A 25,416-nucleotide genomic window follows, 5' to 3' on the forward strand; every position below is an offset into this window, starting at 1 on the left:
TATCAACATGAAGTCACTAAGCATGCAATTGGGAAGAGATGCTTGTAATCAACTGTCAGTAGCCAAATGATCAGAGATTTTAGCATTTTTTCCCTCTAAACTTTTTATCTATTCTTGCTCACACATAAATCATATCAATCCCAGGACCAATTTCTGGCTAAGAAAAATTGTAGAAACCAATATTTACAGAATGATCTCTGTGCTCTGGGGAGTATGCACATCACTTGATGCAGTTTAACGTTACCATTGGTTGTATTTTAACATCAAAGAGTATATGAAATAGAACATCCAAGCTTATGATGCTCTTCTCAACTGACTGGTATATAACCCACCAAATCTGATGGAGGCTGGTTGAAATATGGGAGAAAGGAGTGTCACTGGACAGAGGCACATCTCAATGCTAGAATTCTAGTCCTAGCTCTAGTACTACTAGAGGTATGTTCTCAGTCAAGAAATGTAATCTGTTTGGAAGTTTCCATGTGGTAAAGTGGGTTAAGGATCCAGCATTGCCATAGTTGTGGCACAGGTCACAATTGCAGTTCAGGTTTGATCCTTGGCCCAGGAAATTCCACATGCTGTGGGTGCAGCCAAAAAATATAATTTCTGCTGGATCTCTACAGTTAAACATGCTGACAACATAGGGCTGCTGGAAGAATTAACTGATAGACCATATGTAAAATACTGGCCACATTAACAAATGATCAATAAATGTTAGCTACCAATTCTTGCTCCTTTCATGAATCATTTATGTTTCCTCAATCCACACTGCATCTTTTATTATGCTCAATTTATCTTCATCTCCAAATGTTCTTCATTTGGAGCCCACATGCTTTGTTCCCTGCTTGTATTATAGGTCCCCTACTCTGAGTTGTGATATCTCTGTGTCTGTGTGATTCTATTTTCATCCTTCAAGGCTTCCTTTCTAAGCCTCTTAGCTTGTCTCCTTTGTGTTACTCCTTTGTGTCCTCAGGCTGTAACTTCCTCAGTCATGCATTTTTCCTTCTACTGGGATGTGCATTCCATCACCAGTGGGACGCCTAGTCTCAACTCTTTGCTTTTTCCCCATTAATTTCTCACAATACCCCTCCCCACTTCACTTCTGTGGATTTCACACAAAGCTGTCTTTACTGATGTGTGCTCCATTTGCTTCTCTATAAAGAGCAGCCTTCGCTGTCCTCTTTATTGCTTGCATCTTGCATATCCCTTGCTCCTGCCTACATTTTCCTTCAATTCTCAAGTGCTTCCACCGTCTAATCCGTTGTCTTTATTTTTCCCATTTTCCCCCAAAGACCCTCAGATTCTTGTTTCATCAGCCCATTATTTGTCTTTCCCTTTCATTTTCCCTGAAACTCCTCTGGCTGGGTAGTTTTCACAACACAAAAGACTCAGGGGTTATTTGCATCACTAGATCTGTTGGTCCCATAAGGGTAACACTTGTTTTGGGGGCTGAGTAGCTGGGATTTTGTTATTAACTTGTGGGGAGAAATGCTCCTGTTTCTATACTGAAATATCTTTAATAAATTCCTGCACAGAATGATAGCTTACAGAACATAAACCCTGGATCTATTTGCAGGTTCAACCTGTCACAGCCCTGTGATCCTGATAAAAGGCATTCATGTTCCTAGGACCCACTCTGCCCACCAATAAAATGTGGAGCAGGGAGCACAGGGTAGGTTCTAAGAATGAGACTTTGGAGAGTGACATATCAATGCCCAGTTTTTGGCTCATCTCACTAGCTATGCAATCTTAGGTCATCTATTGCCTCATGTCAGCAAGCACTTCTTCATCTATAAAATAGGCAAATCTCAGAATTGGAGGGGAAAATTCAGTAAAATCATGTGTATAAAATACTTAACCCATTGCCGATCCCATCATAAGCACTCAGTCCTGAGATTCATTGTTGCTGGAACAATGCTACTTTCTCAGAAGTGACATGGCCCCTTATACACATCTGATTTTGCTTTTGCTGTTTCCTCCACCTGGAGTGTTCTTTCACTTTATCTCTAAAGTGCCTTCTATGACTTTTTTTTTTTTTTTTTTTTTGCATGCTTTGCAAAGCCTTCTCCAATCACCCCATTGCTCTGCATGGAGCCAGTCATTGTCTGCTGTCCGTTCTCAGATGACCTTGTCCATGCTGTTTGTAGGTCTAATCACCTCATTTTGTAGCCATTAATTTACTTACAGATATGTTTCTTAAGCATTTTTCTAGACTATGAGTTTCTCAAAAGCTAGTCTATGTCTTTTTTTCTGAGTTTCTCAGCAAGCCTAACAAATAGCATGTGCTCGATATATATTTGTAAATAATTGGAAGAATAAGTGAGGTGAAGACAAATAGTAGGTGTTCACTATGAGTTTGTGAACATGAATGAATGGAAACAAAGACCCAGTTTATATAACAGGCCATAAGGCAGGGGCATAGGCACAGGACATCCAGGTTTCAACTACAGTCTGTAAGACCAGATCGGACTTGGCCCAAAACGCTGCCTGCCTTACTGCTGAGTTCCTGAGCTGCTAACTGGGACCTTTCACATTTCTACAGGCCAGGCACAAGACTTGTTCCCAAGTGTGCAGCAGGCTGGAGCATGGAGACAGGGCTAAATGGCCCCCACCTAGAAGATAAGAGCAATTTAGAGCAGGAAGACAAGCAAGTCAGCAGAGTAATCTGGTTTATTTGGCTCTCTCAAGTAGTAATTCCCAGACAATTTGGAGTTTTGACACCTTATCATCTTTCATTTTATTTCCTCATACTTGTACTTATTTTCTCCTACTTATGAAAATGACACGGGGGAAAAAAAACTAAAGTATCGTGGGATTTTTTTTTTCTTAAACAAAAGTGAACTGAAATTACAATGCCTCCCCCCCTCCATTCTATGCTGGCACTTTTATGAATAAGACCAACATCTTTCTAACTATGATGTATCAGACATTTACTACATGGGTTGTTGTGTTTCTGGGAGCATGATTTAATCTATGGAACAGCATGGTTCAGCTATTCATTTAACAAGCATTTACTGAATACAAGGTATTATGTAGGCACCATGTGACATGTCAAGAATAATAATTTAAAAAGTGTTGGCTTGGAAGACAGTCCTGAAAGAGAAGTCAATAAACTGGAATTTAAGCCTGCAACTCCACCCCTTAAGCTCTATAATCCAGAATAGTCACGTATGTGGGTTGCTGAGTCTCAGTTTCTGCATCTGAAATAAGCATGATAAGAACTGCCTCCTCTCCAGGAGTTCCTGGTGTGGCTCAGTGGGACCCAGCATAGTCTCTGTGAGGATTTGGGTTTGATCCCTGGCTTTGCTCAGTGGGTTAAGGGTCTGGTGTTGCCACAAGCTGCATGTAGGTCACAGATGTGGCTTGGATCCTATGTTGCTGAGGCTGTGTCATAGGCTGCAAATGTAACTCTGATCTGACTCCTAGGCTGAGAACTTCCATATGATGCTGGTGCAGCCACAAAAAGAAAAAAGAAAAAAAAAAAAAGAATTGCCTCCTCCTTGCTTCTCATAGAGTTACTGTAAAGATGAAGTGAAAGAGTATTTTAAAGAGCTTTGAAAACAGGAAAGCGTTAAGAAATGGCAAAGAATGACATTAAGGGTTTTGTTTTGTTTTTGTTCTTCACCCAATGAACAACATGAGCTTCATTCTGAGGAAATTGGTGTCAACCAACTGTGAAACTCAGAAATGGAAGCTGATAATATGAACTCTATGATGATGCTCCAAGTTCTGACTCTGGTACAAATTACCTGTGTGACTGTAGTTAGTTCACCTCCCTTGGCTGGGCCTCACTTTCCTTATCTTGAAAATGAGGTGTCCGGGCCAGATGAGTGCTAAAGACCCTTTCCGCTCTGAAAATGTTTTGTGAGTCCATAAAAATGACTGCTGTTTGCCTGAACTTGGTGGTAAGCTATGATGATAACTCTATTCACCTGGGCAGGAAAGATGGCAAGACAAGATCGGATTCTTTAGGAACACGGTGGGTGAATGGAAGACTCAAGAATACAGAGATGTCCCCAATCTAATGTCAGAAGAGGCCAACATGACTTCTGGAGCCCTTGGCATATCTGTCCTCACAGGTCCCTTCTTTCATTTTAAAAAAAGTATGTTTTATGATCATATTGGTAATAAAGATGAATACAATCTATGATAAATTATATATTTTCTTTTTTCAAAGTAAAAAGTTTTCAGTAAAACTTTTAAAAGCCCTATAAAACTGTCATGAACCCTAAGCACTATTCATACTCTGTTTAATGGATATGTTGGCCCTGTGAGGGTGGTATGTTTTTCTCAGAACATGGATCCTGTTGGCCAACTGAAGCTTGCCTGCCCTTCTAGGGCGGGGCTTCTTAACCTTGGCACTATTGGCATTTGTACTGTGTAATTCTTCGTTGTCCATGCCTTGTAGAATATTTAAGAACATCTCAGGCCTATTCACTAGATGCTCGTAGTATATTTGCCTTGGTTGTGACAACTAAAAATGTCTCCAGACATTGCCAAGTGTCCCCTTAGCGGCAAAACCACCCCTGGTTGAGAAACCCCGTTCTAGAGCATTCTTTCTAGATAATGATCTACCTTTTGCTGAGAACTCATGGTCTTCCTGGGCAATGCCTTTCCCTGTCACTCTTGGTGAAAGAGGAAGTCCTTACATGGACCTATGAGGCTCACTCTGATCTTGCCTCTCGGACTTCTCTAACTTCATCTCCTACTGTTCTTCCTGTCATCCACATGGCTCCAGCCTCAGTGTCCTCTGTTCTGTGTCTTGGATCTGCCAGGCACACTGCCTTGGGGCCTTCGAAATGGTTCTTCCCTGTGCATGGAACATGCTTTCCCAGTCAGTTCCCTTGGTTAATTCTCTTACCCTCTTCACTTCTTTATTTAAATATCACCTTCTTAATGTCACTTATCTTAAAGTGTTATTTTAAAAGCCTGTTAAAAGTTACAACCTTGTTCCCTGGCATTCCTCGTTCCCCTTTTTTGTCTCCGTATGTCTCTGTCTTTCTCTCTCTCTCCCTCTCTTTCTATACATATATATATATATATTTTCCCCCATAGCTCACACTTTCTGACATACTATAGCATTTATACTCTATATTTCATTTATTGTCCATGAGGACAGGAACATTTATTTTGTCTCTGTTGTTCATACCACAGCTGCTACATAATTTGTCTTTGACAAACAGTCATTGGATTGAATTGGAAAACCTTGAATTGAATTGAATTGAAGAAGCTCCCTCTGACTTTGGACAGGCCCAGCAGGAACTTCCTCTCTCTTCTGACCCCAGGTCCACATCTCCTTGGCCCCTGTGCTGCATGATCACTCCTTCTACAGTGGAGTTTCGTGTCTCTTCCTGAAGTGCTTCCATTCTCACCGACCACATTTCTGTGTGTTTATGCCCTTCTGCTCCCCTTCCGCCCCTGAGCTTCCTGGAGCAGCAGAGGGGAAATGTGCATCCCTGGGTTTTGAAACAGTAGATTCTCCACTTGTTATAGCTATTTTATCTATGAAAAGGGATGATTCGAAAGAGACTTGAAAAAGCAAGACTTTGCCATCCCTGTGAGCACAGACAATGAAGGTGAAAACAGGGGACCCCCTTCAATCTATGTGTTGGGAATTATTTACTGCTGGAGCTGCTGAATTGAAGGGCCAAGCTGTGTAGTTATGTTCTCCTCTCAAAGCCGGCTGGGGAGAGGCTGCCAAGGAGCCACTGCAACCAGGGCTGGCATGTGGGGACACCAGGAGCCCACATCTTGACAGAGAGATAGCCCTCACTGACCCAGTTTCAGCACAACATCGCCTGACACAGCACTACAATCCGCAACTTTAATAATTTGGTGACATACAAAGCAGTTTTGATGCAAAGTGGAGCTGACAGAGCAGCAGAGGGAAAGCTCTGCTTCTCGCTGAGCTGCGTGGGGAATCCACTCAAGGTGACTGCAACCTTTGCCTCCCAGCCGACAGTCCAAGGCTGCTCTGACAAACAGGAAGCAGGTTTCTCTCCCAGGATGGGAGACACAGGGGTGGCAGGGAGTGAGCAGAACCAACTTAGCGGGACAGGTTGATATAGCCTGTCTCTTCTGCTTTGATATATATCCCTCATGCTCCTGCTCATCATCAACCATGCTGCCCTGCCTTCATCCAGGCCTCCATCGCCTGGGCTGTTGTAACAGCTGCATGATGTTCTCAAGGCTTGCCCCCACTATCCATCTTGTTCACAACTGACCGAATGATCTTCAAAACTCATATCAATGATCATGTTACCTTCCACATCAAACTCTTCCATGGCTGCCATTCTGCTAGAAAAATTAACGCAAAACAGTTCTTGGTGCTCAGGCTGTGAGCTACTCAGTTCTGCATATTTCTCATCATTTCTTGGCACCAAGCCCTCCAGCAATTTAAATTCCAGTTTTCTCTTTATATTTATTTAACACTCACCATACTTTTTATTTCCTAATGTCTTGATATACGACATTCATGTCCACTTGGATGCTTCCTGTGCTGGGAGACACACTACCTCAAGTGACAGCCTTTTCTAATATTGAACAGTTGTAAAACTTCTTTCCTTATGAAGAACAAACTCTGTTAACAACTTTCATTTGTTGCCCCTGTACCTGCTCTCTGGAGTCACAAAGAATATGTTCTTTCCCAGGACTCCTTTCAGAGAAGTGAACTCAGTGAATCACATCTTTTGAGCTTTTTTGTGCTAAAGTTCCATTTTACCCAATTATCGTATGCTAAGGTTTCTCCCATTCCAACCCCCCTACATCTCGCCTTTCTGCACTTCCCTCACATACTCAAAAGTTCCTTTAGAATCAACATGGGGAAAGAGTACAGTGTGCATTTAAAGATAATGATAACAATTAGCAACAATAATAATAACAATTGAAACTGTTTTTGGCATATGTTAATGGATGTTTTGACCTAGGTTGCATAGTTTGGATTATTTATTCTAATATTCATTAATTCCATGATAGATATTTCTATTGAGCAATGAGGGTGCATAAAGTAAAACAGCACCTGTCTTCAGTGTGTCAGGGTCTGGAGGGCGGGGGCGCGGGGCAGGGGGGGGAGGACAGTAACCCTGTAAGCAGCAATTACAACTGAATGTGACTAACGCTGTAATGGGAGCTATGCCAGCCTTGAAAAGAGAGCCCTACTCCAGTATAGGAGAAGTGAAAGGAAGCAAAAGGATGGAGAAAAAGCAGTGTAGAGAAACTGCTGTCTACACTGAGGCTGGGAGGATAATTGGTGCCAGTCACATAAAAGAAGTAGGCAAGGACATTCCAGGTGGTGTGAACAGCAAGAGAGGGGCACAAAGATAAGACAGCATGCAGTATTCAGTGACCTCGCAGGTTCTTATGATTCCTTACCGGGGTTGCGTATATTAAAGGGTTGATTCCTGAGTCCAGACTACAGTTCAAATGTAGTTCCAGAAGAGAGAGATTACTGTGGCTTGAAATTGTCAGGACAATCTCCCTGGAGGTGAAGGGTCCTGAAATGAGCCCAGAAGGAAAAACACATTATGGATCTAAGAAAGGAGGGGAGATGGATATCTATATGCAAATATGTCCGCACACATACATCTGCTTCATATGCATTTAAACCTTAAATTGACTTTCACTTGCCTTCCACTTTGGTTTCCATGGTAACCCTGGCCACTTATTTTTCTTTTAACCTCCTTTTCATTGTTTCAGGATGAGGTGAGCTACGTGAGGGTTAACCAGTCAGAAGGAGACAGGAGATTTTAAAGCAATTATTTGGATTTTTTTTTTTAAAAAAAGAAAATCGCCAACTTTGCAATTTAATGCAGACTGTCTCTGGTATATTTGCCCTGAAGGATGCTGTAGGGAGAAACAGGAGCCAGAATCCTTTTCGTCCCCTCCTCCCTGACTTCTATTATTACCGTGCACTTACTGCTAATACAGCATCTAAACTTGCAATCTTGGTAACTATGGCAATAAAATGGGTGAGATTCCCTTCCATTATGACTTGAATTGTTAGGACTTTGCAAAGAGCACGTGCATTTGCACAGGGGAGGGGGAAGATACACTCTAGGGAAAACAGTTATTTCAACTCCCCATGGGGAGTTGGAGACTGTCGTCTATCAGCCCACATTCACGTGGAGAATTATCCCATGCCTGTGTCAGAGGATGCAGTCACTGTACCTGGGAGTTACAGTGTATGTCCGAGTCCAGAGCTCAAATTCCCCTGTGCAAAGCCTATTAGAGCCAGGAGGCTGGGCCTGCACTGAGCTTAAAAGACCTGGCAAGCAAGAGGCAAGGGAGAAGGATCTAATCAAGAGGCCAGCAAACTTTCCTTATAAAGGACCAAAGAGAAAATATTTTAGACTTTAAGAGCCATATCATCTTCATTGCAACTATTCAGCTCTGACTTTGCAGCTCGAAAGTGGCTAAGACAAATATAAATGAATGGACAGAGTGATTCCAATATAATTTTATTTACGGACACTGAAATCTGAATTGTGAATATTTTTCATGTGTGTCATGAAATTGTTTTCTTTTTTTGATTTTTTTCCAGTCACTTATAAATTGTAAAAACTGTGAACATTAAATACTATGAATACTATTTGCTGTGATTTTTATCATTATGTGTCAAGCATTGTATTAAGTACTATAAATATATCATTTTATTTAATCATCACTAAACCCCACTTTACAGATGAGGAAAACAAGGTGTAGGAGATTGAATTGCTCAAGGTGATGTAGCTTTATAACAGCTGACATTCAAATACAGGATCTGTCTGAGTCTTAGAGACACAGTATGGCTTTTCTTTCAGTTGATACCACAGCCTTCCAGCCTGGGAGTTTCTGCACCCACAGGGTTCTGCCACACCCTATTCTCAGAGAGCTGGGCCTTCAAGCTTAACAGAAGCACATTTGTAGGAACAGGGCCTGGGACTTTCAAGAGCCATCCCTGCAGACCACTGCAGAGGTCCAATATCCACCAGAATTCACTGGGGATGGCCTTGTGCCTCCCTGGCTCCTCAGGCTCCTGGTAACCTCCGTGGTCCTAATTTCTGAGTTGCTCTTTGCCTTAACTACTCATTACTATGTTTACATTCATGGTCTCCTGGCTCTGGCTGTGCCCCAGGAATAGCCCTGAGCATTCTGGGCACTATCCATCCTCCTGTCCAGCCTGTGCTTCCCTCCCTGCCTTTGGGGGCCTGTCTTGGTGCTGATGGTTGAGCCCCACAGCACAGAGACTTCCTTCACTGGCCCTCTATCTTCACAACCCCATCTCCTCCAGGCCCTTGAGGAGAGGTTCTGGGAGCTTGGGAAGCTCAGCAGGGAGAGAAGAGGAGTGCTCCAGTGCTCCTAGCAGAGGGCCACTGTCTTCTCATCTCCAAGGAAGCAGGAGATGTTAATTCTTCAAGACAGTCCTGGAGGGTAAAACTAAGAACAGTGAGTGGAACTTATACAGTGGCAGATTTCTCTCTTATAGAGCTCATCCTAGGTTGCTAAACACACCTTCTGCCACAGGCAGCAGTCATGTGCTGGAGATGGCTGGATCCTGTATCTAAGGTTCTGGAGTTAGGATTTTAGTCTCCTCAAGTGCGACAGTTATGCCCATTGGTCTTATCCTTTGTTCCAGAATAAAGGGACTCCATGCCTTTGGGAAATGCAAAGTTTGGCAACAGTTGTCTGGCCTTGCTTCTCTTAGCAGGTTGTGGACCTTGGGAAAACCAGGTCCCCTTTACTGGTCCTTATTTTGTCATCTGTGCCACATGAGTAGCAATCTTCTCTAGCTTCAGAGATGTCTGATTACAGCCCTTTCTGCTCTGCTCCTGAGAAACTGGCACATCTGTTTTTCAGATTCATTACTTTGCAAACTTTTAAGGGATTTGCCCCATTCTCGGTCCCTAGAAAATTGCTGCAGTTCTTTCTTTGGAAAGAACATTAGCCAGGCCCTGTGCTAAGCAAATGCATTCAGCTTCTCCCTATCTGATTTCTCTTTTTTTCATTTGTCAGCAAAGGAGAAACCTCCCAGCTATTAATCAAACTCCTGGCTGTAGATAGCTTTAATTGCAGAAACCATTGCTGGATGAGGGATGCTCAACTTTTCCAAAGAAAGCCGGCTGCCTAGTGCAGAAGAGAAACAATTAATTACCTGCTCCTCCTGTCCCCAACAGAGATGCAGATGAACTAACAATACTGCTGCTGGTACTGAATCCTCCCTTCCCAAGGTAGAGGGAAGCTAATGCAAACTCAGACAGCATTCCTGAAAAAGTTGAACGCCCAAACAGAAGGCTAGCTATAAGCCTCTGGCGGGACCCAGGTTTTTCTCTCTCTGGCATCTTTACTTTAAGATGCACACTGACAAGCTCTAGACCTTACTGAGGAAAGCGACTGAGGATGTTGACATGCTTGAAAATCCTATTCTCTGAGGACGCATCAAAGGATTCACAGAGATGTTGAATTCAGAGAAAAAATGAAGATGGAAGGAAGAGAGGGGTGCAATTAAAAAAAAACAAGACAAAAGAGATGACTTATTTTGTATATTCCAATGGACAAATTAGAATTGTGGATGGAATTTACAGTTCCAGAGAAGAAGAAATTATTGGGACTTGGAAATGTGTGCCTAAGGAAGGGGATGTTCCCCAAATGTAATCAGTCTCTTGTCTCTGGAGGTTTTCAAGGACCACTGAGGATGTTGTAAGGAAATGTTTGTGTTAGATGTGAGGTTAACTAAAACCTCGTGGATAGGTAGTTGCTCCTCCTAAGGGTCTTGCTTTACTGATACCTTTGGATACTTTAAAATTTTCAGTCTTAGAGACAATAAAGAAGGGGTAGATCCAAGGAGGGAGAATTAAGCCCCAGATAGATGTCTGTTTGAAGCAAAGGCTTGCAATGGAGAACTGAGGCAGCTAAGGTTGGAGTACTTTTTTTTTTTTTTTTTTTAAATCTTCAATTGCCACAGGAATATGATAGATAAAATGCTCTCTTTGGAACCTGGAACTAGGAACTAGGTTTGTTCTCTCTGCATTCCCAGTACCTAATGGAAGCTCCTCACAGAGAAAGTACTTGAGACATGTTTGAAAAGCTTTTGATTGAGTCAAATTTAAATGTGTACTTCTGATACGAGTACTAGGAAGCAATACTATAGTTTTGAAGAGAATAAACCTGAATTAGACTGACCATAAGTCTACAGCTTGGTTCCTTATTTCCTAGATGAGTGAACCTGCCAGAAACTCACAGTGCCTCAGTTTCCTCATTTACTGGCTAGGGATATATTCACACACCTCTGTTACTGCCATGAAGACTTAATGAGATTATAAATGCAAAATGCTTATAGCAGAGTTTGACAAAAAGCAGATATTTATTCAGCACTTAAAACATACCAAGCATTATTCTACGTAATTTACACATACCCACTATTTTCAGATTCATAATACCTCTATTGTTGAATATGATATGAAGGAAGAGAGAGGTTAAGTGATCTGCCTAAGGTCACACAGTAAGGAGGCAGTAGCACCAGGATTCTAAGCCAACATTCATGATCCCTATTAGCCTCTGCTTCACAAGCATTGACCATCCTTTGTGTGTTATCATCAAGCCAATCTTTTCCCCAGTAAATGCTACTTTCCATTTTTCCCTCTCCTTTACGGCACAATGAATCCCCAGAGCAATGAGACTTTGATTTCTGATTACTTCTTCCACTGAGTCTCACATGGCTTTTGCACGTGATATATAGTGCTTACATGCTGGGTATCAGCATTGAGACTCCAGTCTCTTTAGAGTACTGGATTAGAGTACACTTCAACTGACTTGTTCCTATTTTTTTTTCTTTCGTTTGATTATTTATTTATCTATTGCATTATTTATTTGCAGTCAGAATAACATGTTGGAAAACAAACAAACAAATGACACACAGGGGCTGTGTTTGAATTCAGGTCTCTGGCACTACAGACTATGTTAATTTGGGTACATTACCTAACCTCTCTGACCTTTGGTGGTTGATCTGTGATGGAAGCAAAGTAACACCTAAATTTGAAGATCAGTCAGTGATAGTGGGAATGTAATTAACAGGGAAGTCTTCTTTGAGCGGTGGGAAATATTCACATTTACTTGCTGATCTGCAAAACTACCAAAGAGGAAATATGTGGTTTAGACTAAAAAGCCACTGCAGTTCTTGTCTGTGACTTCCTCTCTTAATTCCCCTGGATTGGTTTTGCCTCAATTCCTGGTAAGCCCAAAGCTTCTACCTCACTGAGCCTCTCACTGTAGCTAGAATGTAGTGAGTCAGGTATAGGTGTGGGCGAGGGCTGCTCTTAACGCCTTCGTGATTTTATTCTCTGTTGCTTAAACTACTTTTTAAAAATTATCTTTTGTTCCTTTAATTTGAAGTTTTTTTTCACTTTTTTTTTAAATTACTTTTTAAATCTTGCTGTTTCTTTCTTCTTTTGCGTCTATCAGGCTTTCTCAACAGCTTCAAATGGAGAACTTTGAAGTAAGAGAGCTTAAAAGAACTGAAAACAGCCCGATGCCCCGAAGTCCCGTGGGTAGCCTTGCCACAGTAACCACTCTGGGTGGAACTCCTTTGTGCGGGCTTCTCGCCAGCGCCACGCAGGCGGGCCACGCCAGGACTCCCCGGCTTTGAGTCCGCCCGGCGCCCCGGGGCTGCTGCGCGGGGCTGCAGGGATCGCAGGCTCTCAGGGTCGGTCTGCCAGCAGGCCCCGGCTGGCGCGGAGCCTATTGTGCAGCTGGCTCCGACGAGCAAATTACATCTGAGCCGCCTTTCAAGTCGCCGGCCTCTTTCAAAAGGGGGCTTTGAAAGGCTGGGCTCCCCTGGCTCTGCACCAGAGAACGGAACTAGGCTTTGCACGGAGGCCGGGGCGGCTCACACATGCCTGCTGCCTCTGCGGCGCTCGCTTGCGTTTATAGCCAGAATAAAAGGAAGAAGACTTTGGTGGGTGTTCGTGTGTGCACGGTTTCCATCCCTTTATTTACGCGGGAAACGTTATGGCTCCTGGAGTTCTCACTGGCCATTGGGGGATGAATGGGCTGTTTGAAGTGAGAGCATTGAAAGTTTTTCTTTGGGATATATATAATTTTCTGTGTCTCAAAACTTAGTGATATCCTTTTACTTAGAGGTCTGACAGGAGGGGGAAAACATGCAGATACATCTAGAGTTAGGATGGTTCAAAAAGGGAGAGTACTACACATTTCTCCGCACCCCGGAACCATTTTTTCCCCAGGCCTGGTGGCCCCCGGCTGAATGAGCAGTCTTTCCATACAATAGGAGAGGAGGTAGAGAATACAGTGAACAGTGAAAATGATGGCTCTACAACCAGACAGGTGGGTTTGAATTTTCTGCAGTCACTTAACTTTGTGAAGATGCCTGACACACAGCAGCCATCCAGCCTTTTCCCTCAACACCAAAAAGTGGCCCTTTGCTTTGCATCTTGTGCTTCTGCTCATTCCTGTTTATACAGGTTCTTTCTAGAACAAAGGTTGAGATTTTAACACTGTGCATGGTCTCCAGTGCTTTCCTTTGCACCAGTACTCACTGCAATTCCCTTCCTTATATAACTGCCTTAATATTCTTATGGGTACTTTTATAAACCCAGTTTGTTCCGGGTCATCCTTGTCTATATGGTGCCCAATTCTTGGTTTTAGGAGCATGGTTCCACCCCTAGGATGTCCAAAGCCATTCATCCTGGGTTATAAATGAAATTTAAGTACTCTGCTTCAGGACACTCCTTGGTTTGCAATAACAGTACTTATTCAGGGTTTCATAGGAAGTTTATCAGTGAATCAGTATGACCCTGGAAGAGCATACTGAAATAAGCTTCCTTGGAAAAGGAATATAGATTCGATTCAACAGTCCTGGAGGGCGGTTTTGTTATCCTCTTCTTACAAGAAAGTGGGATTTAAGGATCTCTATGAATTCCCAAGGGGCAACACAGAAAGTGGTGAAGCCAGAACACAACAAATGTAGGTTTTCCGACTCTGACTGGATGTTCTTTCCACACATGGTGAATTGCCATCCTTCTTGCTCCAACCCCTCTTCCTCCAACCCCTCTTCCTCTCTCTTCCTGGGTAATGCTATCTCTTAATTCCTTACCTCAAACTTTTTGTGCCCTGAAGCCTTATCAGGCTTTGACAGGCAGTCCTGGGCAGACAGCCCACTCAGTATCCTGTGAATTATAGTTTCCATTCTTACACACAAGCTATGCTATGTACCAAAGCCTTATTCCCTTTAGCAGAGGGAAACTGTTAATTATAGATGCTCTTCGGCTCTGTGTTCCAAAAAGACCCAACACATGTCTTTGTGTCTGGCCTAGCCCAGCAGAGAAAGGCTACATTGTATTTAAAAGTCTTACAAGTGGAACCTTAATTGAGGCATAAAAGCATGCCTTTGATCTTCCCAGAACCTGTGGTTCTCCTATCACCTGAGTCCTGTTCCTGATGACACAGGTTGGAGCAAAGCCTACAGTAAGACTTGTGCCAAATGCACCAAGCAGGATGTCATAACTGCTCTCTCTTCCTTCTTTTCACCACCAATGAAAGCTCTGCCTATGTTTATTTATCTGCCACTTGCATTGGAAGCAGCCCCAACCCTGATCTCTGCAGTTGTCTCCCTGTTCAGTAATACAGGCTGTATTCTCAGCTTTCAAATATTTCCTTGAGAATTTCTATGCTTCCCTTCTAGAACTTCTCCCTCCCACCCCCCTGTATAATTATCTCCTATCTGTTTGACACCCTGGCCTCAGCTGTATGACCCATTGACTTTAACAGGTGGATTTCATTGTTTTGCAGGATGCCTCATTCATTCATTCACTCATTCATTCACTTAATTTTTCCTTTACTCACTTATCCATACATTTCTTCAAGCATTCACTCACTTTCATATCCCATTTTCAGTCTTGAATTGATTGAGCCAAAGGGGAATCTATGTGTAGTAAGTTGACTAAAATCATTGCAGAAATATAAGGACTTCTGCATGCATGTGCCTGTTTGAGTTAGTGAAAATGGCTGGAGGGAGTTGATACAGTGGCCTAAAATCTGCCGAACACTGCATCTCCCAGAGAGGAGTTCATCCAGGGTTGTTTGAAGGTCTAAGGTTTTATTTAAGGAGCAAGTCAGCTTAGTGTAATGTAAAGAGTTAGGTTGGGGAGAGAAAGAAAAACCTGAGTGTGAATGATAGCAGTGATACCTTTGAGCGATCTGACTCTGGACAAGATACTTAACTGCTCAGAGCTTCACCGTTCTCCTTCATAAGAAAGAGGTCCTGATATGTATCTTGCAGAGTCATCACGGGAAAAGAGAATGTACTTCTAAGTTCTTAGCACAGGTCCCAGCACACTGTTGCTGTGGCAAGTATTCTTACTACAGCTCATTTGTGAAGGTGGGTATGGGCCCAGCTGGATAGCATTGCTGATGAGCCTCTGTGTCCCCTAGGGAATCACAGCTACTCTGATGCTCTCAGAAGAGAAAACCAGAAAAATGGGCCTTCCTTGAGGAGACCTTCAGAATAAAGTGAAAGTACTAGTGCTTTAGCTTTCCCATCCATCACCGGCTGTGGGGAAGCTGGAAGCCCATGTGTGCATGACAGCAGTAGTGACATCTGGAAGAGTGAGAGAAATAGGTGAAGAGTATGCATGATGACACCATAACATCTGAGCTTTCCTGCCTCCATGTTGGGTGCAGGCTCTGTTTAAAACATGTACGCATCCATCTATCTACTTGTAACCTGTTGATGTTTGATAGGCTAAGCCCTGGACACATTTCTGGAGAGGCTTTTCCTTACTGCCACTGCATTTCTAACAAAGTTTTCAAATATTGTTATTACCATGTTTTCCCCTTGCAGCATTGTGGCTCAGAAATCACATATGTAAAACATTACAGGGTCTGCTCTAGTGGAAGGGAGGTCAGGCTCATGGAGTCTACTCATTCAGTCTCCCTTGTCCTAACTCTTATCCTAGGTAGGCTTGCAGAGATTCTGAAGGATCCTTTTTAGTTTAGGAACTAAATTATCATGACAACACAAGGCTGTTAAAAATGGGAAGCCCTGTTTCATTAGAAGGGGGAAATTGTAACCATATGTACCAACCTACTAAGAGCCAGGGTAAGCAGATTTATTGACCAGAATAATGGGTCCGATTTTATGGAAAGAGTGGGATACAGGTCGGGGGTACATGATGATGATGATGGCACAGGGGAGCACAGCAGAGGATGTCTTCCCACCTTTTATATCACGGTATTGTCAGGCCAGCCTGTGATATTAGGAAAGTAACATCACCACTAGCAGGGCACCCATTCCATAGAGGAGAAGACTGAAGCTCAGAAAAGTGTCTGAGCTGAGAAGTGTCCGGACTGAGATGTGAATAGGCTTTCTCTCTTTCCCATGTGTACTGCAGCGCTTTCCTGGCCTCTTCCGTCCACTGCCATGATCTCCTTGCTTCTAAGCATAAGGAGGAGGCATGACCCCAAGACCAGGCTCCCTGCCCATCAAAATGGCCACTTCCCCTTCCATTCCTGCTCATTATCCCCTTATCTTCATCTGTGACTGACAGATTAGTATGTGTTTCAGGAAGATAAATGTCCCCTCAGATCTTAGGACAGAGATGCCTGGTCCTGGGAGAAAAGCATACAATAGCCCTTCTAGATCCAACCAGACAGGAGGATCCAAGGCTGTGTCATCCCCCTCCCCTCAGCCTTCAAGATGGAGTTTTGCTAAAATAAGCAGAGTCCACAATGGCTGAGGGAAGAGCTTCTGGAGCCGGGGACTAGCCCCTTCTCAGCTGTCTACAACTCAGAGTCAGATGATTGAGGCCCTATCCTCCTTTCTCCTTTGAAACTCACCTTTAAAGTGAGAAAAGAGGCTCTGCCAGGATGAAAGAACAATTATGGCTTCCCTGTAGTCAACAAGAAGGTCAGCCAGCCCCTCCATTTTATCTGAACATACACTGTACAGCATGAGGCTTCTCATTTAGGCTGGGAAGCACATGGAAACCCCCAAAGAGAAGGAGCCATGGATGAGGAAATTGCTCGTTATCCGAGCAGCAATTTGTGTGCGTGTGTTTTTTAATTAGCTTTCTTGTGCATTATCGCATTTGAGCCTTACAGTAATCCTCTCAGGGAAGACAGAGATAATCATTCCATTTCACAGAGGGGCATAGTGAGGTTCAAGGTGGCTGTGCGACTTGCCTAACGTCACACAATTCTGAAATGGCAGAGCCAACATTTAAATCCGTATCTTCTGACTCAAATGCAGGAATATTTCTATACCCATCAATGCTTAATTTTGTAAGAGTATTTACCTCCATAGTGATGCCGTCTAAGTTTGCCAAGGATGGAGCTGTGAGGTCAAGCTACTTATAAGCGATTTCAGTGAAACTGTACTAGGACATTCCTTGTAGCACTTTAGCAGGAATAAAAGGGTTCTTTATCAAATTAGCAACATTATCTGCAACACTTGGTCTCAGATTTAGAAAGAAAAACACACAAAAAAATGGTCAATGCATTTTGAAAGACACCATGGTCACACTTAGACTGGGTAAAAATGTTTTTGGGGAGAAACTATGAGAGTCGTATTTTCTAGGATACTTGTTTCTTATATAACAATCTCTTGATTGAGAGAAGGATTTCAGTAGATTGATGGGAGTGAGGGGATACATGAGAAGAGCAAAAAGGGTTCCCAGTGGTGAGAAATGGTGCACAGTAAGCTCAAATGCTATTTCCTCACCACTTGTTAGGAGGCTACTGTTAAATGGTGCTGCTTGAGTTCTGCCCCTACTTTGCTACTGTCTGGTCCCACAGACATTAGTACCAGATTAGTCTCAAAGCATGGCTCTGGGCACATCACTGATGGCCCTGCTTGGACACTATCATTATCACCACTTCTCCCTCCACTGCTTGCTGAATGATGTAAAAGGATCTTTGCCAAGTATTTAAGGCACTTAACATCTCAGCCTAATGAACCTTTCTAACTTTAGCCACTAGAACTGCCATCCTTCCTGAGGAGAGACTGCTTCTTTCCCCGGCTCTTCCCTGCTTTTGTCACATTGTTCACCCAGTCCTGCCTATGCCCAAATCACCAAATCCTAGTTGACTCATGCTTTGTCTTTTCTCTCCACACACCTGGGGCTCCCAGAGGCTTACCTGCAGCCCCAGTCTCAACCTATTTGATATGCCACAAACAGATCATTCTGTATCTAACTAGGTTATATGATTGTCCCCTTGTGACCTAGCTTTTGGACTCCTGAATTTTCCTAAGAGGGATATCTGCATCATGGACTCCAGATATCATCCCTGGGTCCCTGTCTAAATTACCTGCACAGCTTGACATCACTGCAGGACTGATTTCTGCTTGGTGTCTCACAGTCCTGCCTTCTCTTATCAGGGGACCAAGCTTCTTTTGTGGAACATTGGACTACAGACTGGCTGGTAATAATTGCTTAGTAGGTGTCTCCAAGCTGACCCCTCTTTGAACACCCTTGTTGCAAGAGGACAAAATATCTCTGCACATTGCCTCTCTCTAAGGTTGATCATCTGTGCTTTCCCACTATGTGTTGGCTGCTGAATAACTCTCTGGATTTAAGGTTCCAACCTGCTAGATTGGATTTTTGCCCACTGTTATCATTAGCCCAAATGATATCTCTTCCAAGAAGCCTTCTCCCATCCCTTGGGTTTCAGCTGGTTCTCCCTCCATGGTACTTTCTTGGTAGGACTATCAATTTTAAATATGATTTTATGAAGTAGTGAGCTGTTAAATGCCTGTGAAAGAAATAAAGAGTCCTGTATGCATAGTGCTTATCAATTTCAATTGTGTAAATATTCCCACTATGGCTGATTTCAAGCAACTACCCAAGTTGGAATAGGTACAACAGACTCTTGCCCCAGTGTTCTGATTTTACATGTTCTAGTCTCTTCTCTCATTCTCTCTCTTACTCAGTTCTAGCCACTGGACTTCTCTGGCTCTTGAATATGACATGCGTTCCCATACCTCTGAGCATTTGAAAATGCTATTCCTCCACCTGTCACATTCCCCTTATCCAAGGCCCCGAGCCCTTACTTTGTATCTGTCGGTGGGAATGTAAATTGGTACAATCACTATGGAAAGTAGTATAGAGGTTCCACATAAAACTAAATATAGAACTACCATATGATCCACCAGTACCACTCCTGGCCACATCTGGAGAAAAACGTAATTCAAAAAGATACACACACCTCAATGTTTATTGCAGCACTATTTACAATAGCCAAGACATGGAATCAACCAAGATGTCCATCGACAGACGAATGGATTAAGATGTGGTACACATACACAATGGAATGCTACTCAGCTATAAAAAAGAATGAAATAATCCCATTTGCTGCAACATGATGCAACTAGAGAGTCTCCTACTAAGTGAAGTAAGTCAAGGAGAAAGATAAATACCATATTATATCACTTACATGTGTAATATAAAATATGACACAAATGAACCTATCTACGAAACAGAAACAGACTCACAGACGTAGAGAACAGACTTTTGGTTGCCAAGGAGGGGGCGGGGAGGGAGTGGGATGGACTGGGAATTTGGGGTTGATAGATGCAAACTATTACATTTGGAATGGATAAGAAATGAGGTCCTGCTGTACAGCACAGGGACTATATCCAATCTCTTGTGATAGAACATGATGACTGGGTCACTTTGCTGTGTAGCAGAAACTGACAAGACATTGTAAATCAACTATAACAAAACATTTAAATATTTATTCTTCCATCTCTGCTTAATACTATTTCTGCCTCTAGTTAAATATCACTTCTACCAGGAAATCTTCCATGCTTCTCTCAGATTGAATTAGATAATCCCATTGCTTCAATGCCTCTTTGAATAGTTGAAAATGCTATTATATTTGTTTTAGAACTATCTACCAACTGGACTGAAGGGTCTAAGAGGCAGGTATTATGCTTGTTTAGTTCCTAAGTATATTTCTAGACCCTATCTCTGTAAGTGACACACAGTAAACTCTCAGTGCATGCCTGTTGACTATACTATCATCTTTTCCTGGGTGATAAACTTTTATCAGCAAATTTTCTGTAAAGAATTGGTATGCATTTCCTTTATAAATATTAGACATCAAGCAAACAATTGTGTTTTCCTTTTTGCTTCAGCAGATAGGATGCTCAAGCTGAATTTACTGCTTAAATTTAATAACATTTGTATGCTAGACACCGCATATCTAGTCCCGGTATTTTTTATACTGGCTTGGGCCTTCTATTTTGCTTATATTTGCACTTTTCAATTTCACTGCAGTAATTTTGAAAGCTGTCTCAAATTTGCAGGGTTAAAAGGTAGGACATAGATAAACATATAATTCCTCACTGTAGTCTGTTTGTTTTCTCATTGAGCAAACACCTTCACTCAGCCCTAAAGCAAGACCTCACATCAAGCCTTGCAATGGAAGGCAGCAGTGTGAAAAGGTTGGGACTCAGAATCATAAGGACCCGTGTTAGAATCCCAGTTTGCCACCAGTTTGCAATGTGACACCAGGCAAGTTAATCGGCCTCTCTGATTTAAAGTTTGTCTGTTACCTGGAGGCAATTATGTGTCCTCATAGGGTAGTCATGGAGATTAAGTTAAATAATGTGTGTAAAGTGCTTAGTGCAGTTTCTGGCACTTGGCGAGTGTTCTGTAAATGACAGGTATAATTATAATAATGCTATTGAAGAAGACATGAGTCATAGCAGAATCATAGCAGGGGTTTCGAAAAAAACAGCTTATTTGCTGCACCCCCTTCTATCTTCTCTCATCCTTCCAATGCATCCGCCTCCCCCATGCCAACCTGTCTCCAAACATCATGAAAAATACCAATGTTTAGTCTCTGATTTGCTAAGAGTGCATCACTAATTCCCCCAGGGATACTGTCTGGTTGAAATCCCCCTAGTTTCATTTGCTGAGAGAGAAACTTTAATTCAGCACACGGAAGAAAAGGCAATTTGGCACACTTCATCAATTTATTGCCACCTCAATTGCTCAATTTGTGCAGAGAAGGAGAGGTAAAGACATGTAGAGCAAGCTATAGCATCTTTAAGATTGCACAGGGCCCAAATGCACACTTACTCCTTGCTAATTTCAGCAGCAGTCACTGCCCCTCTACTTGTCCCATCACTGCCTGGCATGTGTGGCTCCCTTTCATTTACCCATAGCACTGTGTCAGCCTCTTGGGGTCCTAGGAGATGTCACAGGCTTCCCACCTGAGTAGTTTGGATTAATTCTACAAGTTGCTATGGTGACCTCAGGCTTTCTCATAAGTTTAGTGTGTGTTTGTTCTCAGCATCATTTATCAAATACATATTGAAGACCTGCTCTGAATGGGATGTGTCATAGGCAATATCTCACTCATGAGGGAAGTGTATCTTCTATTCCAAATGTATCAATTTTTCTACAAGCCCTTCAAATGACTTGGTTCCACATACTAACTTGCTTTTGCTTGTATATTTCCCATAGCTTGAAATGCTTTCCACCATTCTCCAAGACTTATTCTTTTAGTTCAGGTTGAGCTGACAATTAGAAATTATTCTTCTGTTCATTCTTTCTTTTAGTCTATGCTTATTAGACATTTACTATGTGCCAAGTACAGTGTTTGATGTTGGATGTACACAAGTCCATTAAACAATGTAGTTCCTGGTCTTGGGAGCTTATGTTTTACTAGGTGTGATAGACATTAATAAATAAAATATTAAGGTATTTACTATTTGTGAAGTGTCCTCTATGCATTAGACCCATTACAAATTCCTTTTGCTACTTAATACTCAAAAAAATTTGAAAATTAGATATGACCATTCTCTTTTTATATAAATAAATTGAATTTTATAGAAGCCCTGTAATTTTCCCAATGTTTATCCATTGTAATGGCAAAACTAGAATTACAGGCCAAGTCTGTATGTTTCTAAAGCTCATGCTTTTCTTTTTTTCTTTCTTTTTCTTTTTCTTTTTCTTTTTTTTTTTTTTTTTTTGGCTTTTTGGCTTTTTGCCTTTTCTTAAGCAGCTCCCATGGCATATGGAGGTTCCCAGGTTAGGGGTCTAATTGGAGCTGTAGCCACCGGCCTATGCCAGAGCCACAGCAATGTGGGATCCGAGCTGTGTCTATGACCCACACCACAGCTCACGGCAACGCTGGATCCTTAAACCACTAAGCAAGGGCAGGGAACGAACCTGCAACCTCATGGTTCTTCGTCGGATTCGTTAACCACTGTGCCACGACGGGAACTCTGAAAGCGCATGCTTTTCTTATTGAGCTATTTTATTCACAGCACAGCTGTCCTCTTTCATATATATAGTCTTTTGCTATGACAGTCACTTGACTTAGAGAATCTTTGTGAGGTGTAAGAGCCCATAACACATACAAAGAATTCAAAACACAGCCTGGAGTTTTGGAATATATAGGAGGCATGAATGAAACATCATCAACCAATTATTGGGGAAAACCAGTATCATGGATGGATGGCCTATAGTCAGATGTAGAAGCCAGGGCCAGATAGGGGTGGTATCTAGACTCAGGATCAGCTGGATCCCTGGCTAAACATCGGTAAGAAGGGAGTGGACATAAATCAGGGAGGATGCTTGGAGATTCTGGAAGAATTTGTGTAGATAGTGTCCTCTAGTTGTAAGAGCTCTTTTAAAGTTCTGTGCTCTACCTCCTACCTCCCTCTGTTCTTCCCATACCCTTCTCTTAGCTCATTGTTAGTTTGCAAGGGGCAGTGCTCTTAAGCCCACATCTACCATCTTTAAGATGACTGGACCAGTCTCTTGAGCCAGGAAAGGTCATTAGGGTTTTTCTGGAAAAAAGCATGAGAGTAGGGGAAACATAGCCTCCGTCATTGTCATCTTAGCCTGTGACTTTCGGCAAGTCACCATTTTGTTTTGTTTTTTCGCTGAATTTCACTTTTTTCATTTTAAAATGAATGCATATGAATATAAAAAGTTTGAAGAGAACACAAGTGACTGCTAATAGTAGTTGATTCTGGGACGAATACCTTGAGGGCTGGAGTAATGAAGAATTACTTTTTTCTTTACTGCATTCTAAATGGTTTGTATTTTAGTATAGTCTCGTGTGTGTGTGTTTGTGTGCATGTGCATTTTTGATCACATTACACTTACCACCTATTATGTTAGAGACACTTACACATATTGATTGTGTTGATTTGTCAATAAAAGGATTTGTTTCCCCAGAGAACAGTGACTCCTAGAGGACAAGGATGGGGTCTTGGTCACCTAAGGTTCCCAAGAGTCTAAAATGGAATTTAGCACATGGTAAGTGTTAAATAAATTTTTACAAAATTCCTTATTAAATATATATAATTATAATATAAATCTTCTTTTATTTGCTTTGTCTTAGGAGACAGATCCAAAAAAAACCATATTGCTACAATTTATGTCAATGGGCGCTCTGCCTATCTGCCTATGTTTCCTTCTAGGAATTTTATAGTCTGTAGTCTTACATTTAGTTCTTTAATCCATATTGAGTTTACTTTTCTATATGATGTGAGGAAATGTTCTTTTCAGTTTTTCTAGCACCATTTTTAAAGAGATTATCTTTTCTCCATTGTGTATTCTTGCCTCCTCTGATGGATATTAATAGGCACTCAGGCTTATTTCAGGGCTCTCTATTTGGTTTTATTGAGCTATCTGTGTATTTTTGTGTTTTACCGTGCTGTTTTAATTACTGTAGCTTTGTGGTATAGTCTGAAGTCTGGGATGGTGATACCTTCAGCTTTGTTCTTTTTTTTTTCCAGATTGCTTTGGCAATTTGAGATCTTTTTTGGTTCCATATGAATTTTAGGATTAATTTGTTTTAGTTCTATAAAATATATCATAAGTACTTTGATAAGTAAAAGAAATAAAAGAAAAATAAACAAATGGGATAGAATTAAACTTAAAAGCTTTTGCACAGCAAAGGAAACAAATGACACAATGAGGAGACAATCTAAAGAATGGGAAAAATAATTGCAAATGATGTGACCAACAAGTGGTTAATATCTAAAATATATAAACAGCTCATACAACTTAATATAAAAACAAACAACCTAATCAAAAGATGGAAAGAAGTTCTGAATAGACATTTTTTCCAAAGGAAACATACAGATGGTAACAGGCACATGAAAAGATGCTCAACATCACTAATCAGGAGAGAAATGCAAATCAAAACAACAATGAGCTGTTGCCTCACACTTGTCAGGATGGCTATCATCAAAAAGTCTACAAACAACTAGTGTTAGTAAGGATGTGGAGGAGAGGGAACCCTTATACAGCGTTGGTAGGAATGTAAATTGGTGCAGCTGCTATGGAAAACAGTATGGGAGTTCCTCAAAAACCTAAAAATAGAACTACCATATGATCCAGCAATTCTACTCCTGGGTATATAACCAGAAAAAATAAATACTAACTGAATAAGATACATGAACACCAATGTTTATAGCAGCTCTATTTAAAATAGTAAAGCAATCCATGTGTCTATCAACAAATGAATGGATAACGACTATGTGGTGTGTGTGTGTGTGTGTGTGTGTGTGTGTGTGTATACATATATACATAAAAATATAATTTTGCCATCTTCAGCAATGTGGATGGACCTAGAGAATATCATGCTTCATAAAATAAGTCAGACAAAGACATATACTGCATGATATCATTTTATATGTGGAATCTAAAAAATAAAACAATGGAATGTATATAGAAAAACAGAAATAGTCTTGGAGATATAGAAAACAAACTAATGGTTACCAGTGGGGAGAAGGAAGGGGCAAGATAGGGGTATAGGATTAAGAGATTTAAACTACTATATAAAAATAGATGAGCAACAAGGATATATTGCATTGTCCAGAGATTTATAGTCATTACCTTGTAATAACTTTTAATAGAGTTTAGTCTGTAAAAATACTGAATCACTCTGCTCTGCACCTGAAAATAATGTAATACTATAAATCAATCATGTCTAAGTAAAAAATTTTTTAAAAAGCATAAAAAATATTAATCTGCAGAATGACGTATTGAATAGACAAAAATCTTCTGAAATGGGCCTCCGGGGCTTGGGAATCTGTATATTAAGGATGCATCCCAAGGGACTTCATATCCTTAGGCAGAAGTGTGTCTCTCTGACCATCTTGCTCTCTAGTGTAGGATGTCAGGGGCTGTGGTCTGGGGAGTCAGAGCCAGCCCTAGGGACCAGGGGCAGTCTCAGTAAATTTGGAACTTGGGTAGAGACTGTTTTTTCTGTCTTTTGACCTTTGCGATGGGTCAGAGCTTTCAAATGTTTGTGGCCAAAGATCAGGTCAAAGTTCAGGCCTGTCTCTTATTCCTGAAGAAGGCAAGTAGCAGGTGTAGAAGGTGATGATTTCAGGAAAGTTCTTACACACCAAGGCTTCCCTTAGGGCACTAGGTGGGAGCTGGTGCTGTTGTGAGGTGG

At 41.7% G+C, this 25,416-nt stretch overlaps 1 protein-coding gene across 2 annotated transcripts in view; it reads right to left on the reverse strand.

Annotated features, from left to right (window-relative positions):
- The window catches only part of LOC110257084 (uncharacterized), a 485,227-nt gene that overhangs the window by 195,547 nt on the left and 264,264 nt on the right, over nt 1–25,416 (reverse strand). The window contains exon 4 of one of the 2 annotated variants that reach the window (XM_021075740.2): nt 7,369–7,490. The exons of the other annotated variant lie outside the window; for it this stretch is intronic. The gene's annotated coding sequence lies outside the window, so the exon portion shown is untranslated. The remainder of the gene's footprint in view (nt 1–7,368; nt 7,491–25,416) is intronic. 2 annotated transcript variants of the gene reach the window in all.

Source organism: Sus scrofa, chromosome 1, assembly GCF_054392235.1.
Source record: "Sus scrofa isolate SSC_HxYL_T2T_F1_AM1 chromosome 1, Sscrofa_HxYL_maternal_Yorkshire_Landrace_v2.0, whole genome shotgun sequence".
NCBI classification, from domain to species: Eukaryota; Metazoa; Chordata; class Mammalia; order Artiodactyla; family Suidae; genus Sus; species Sus scrofa.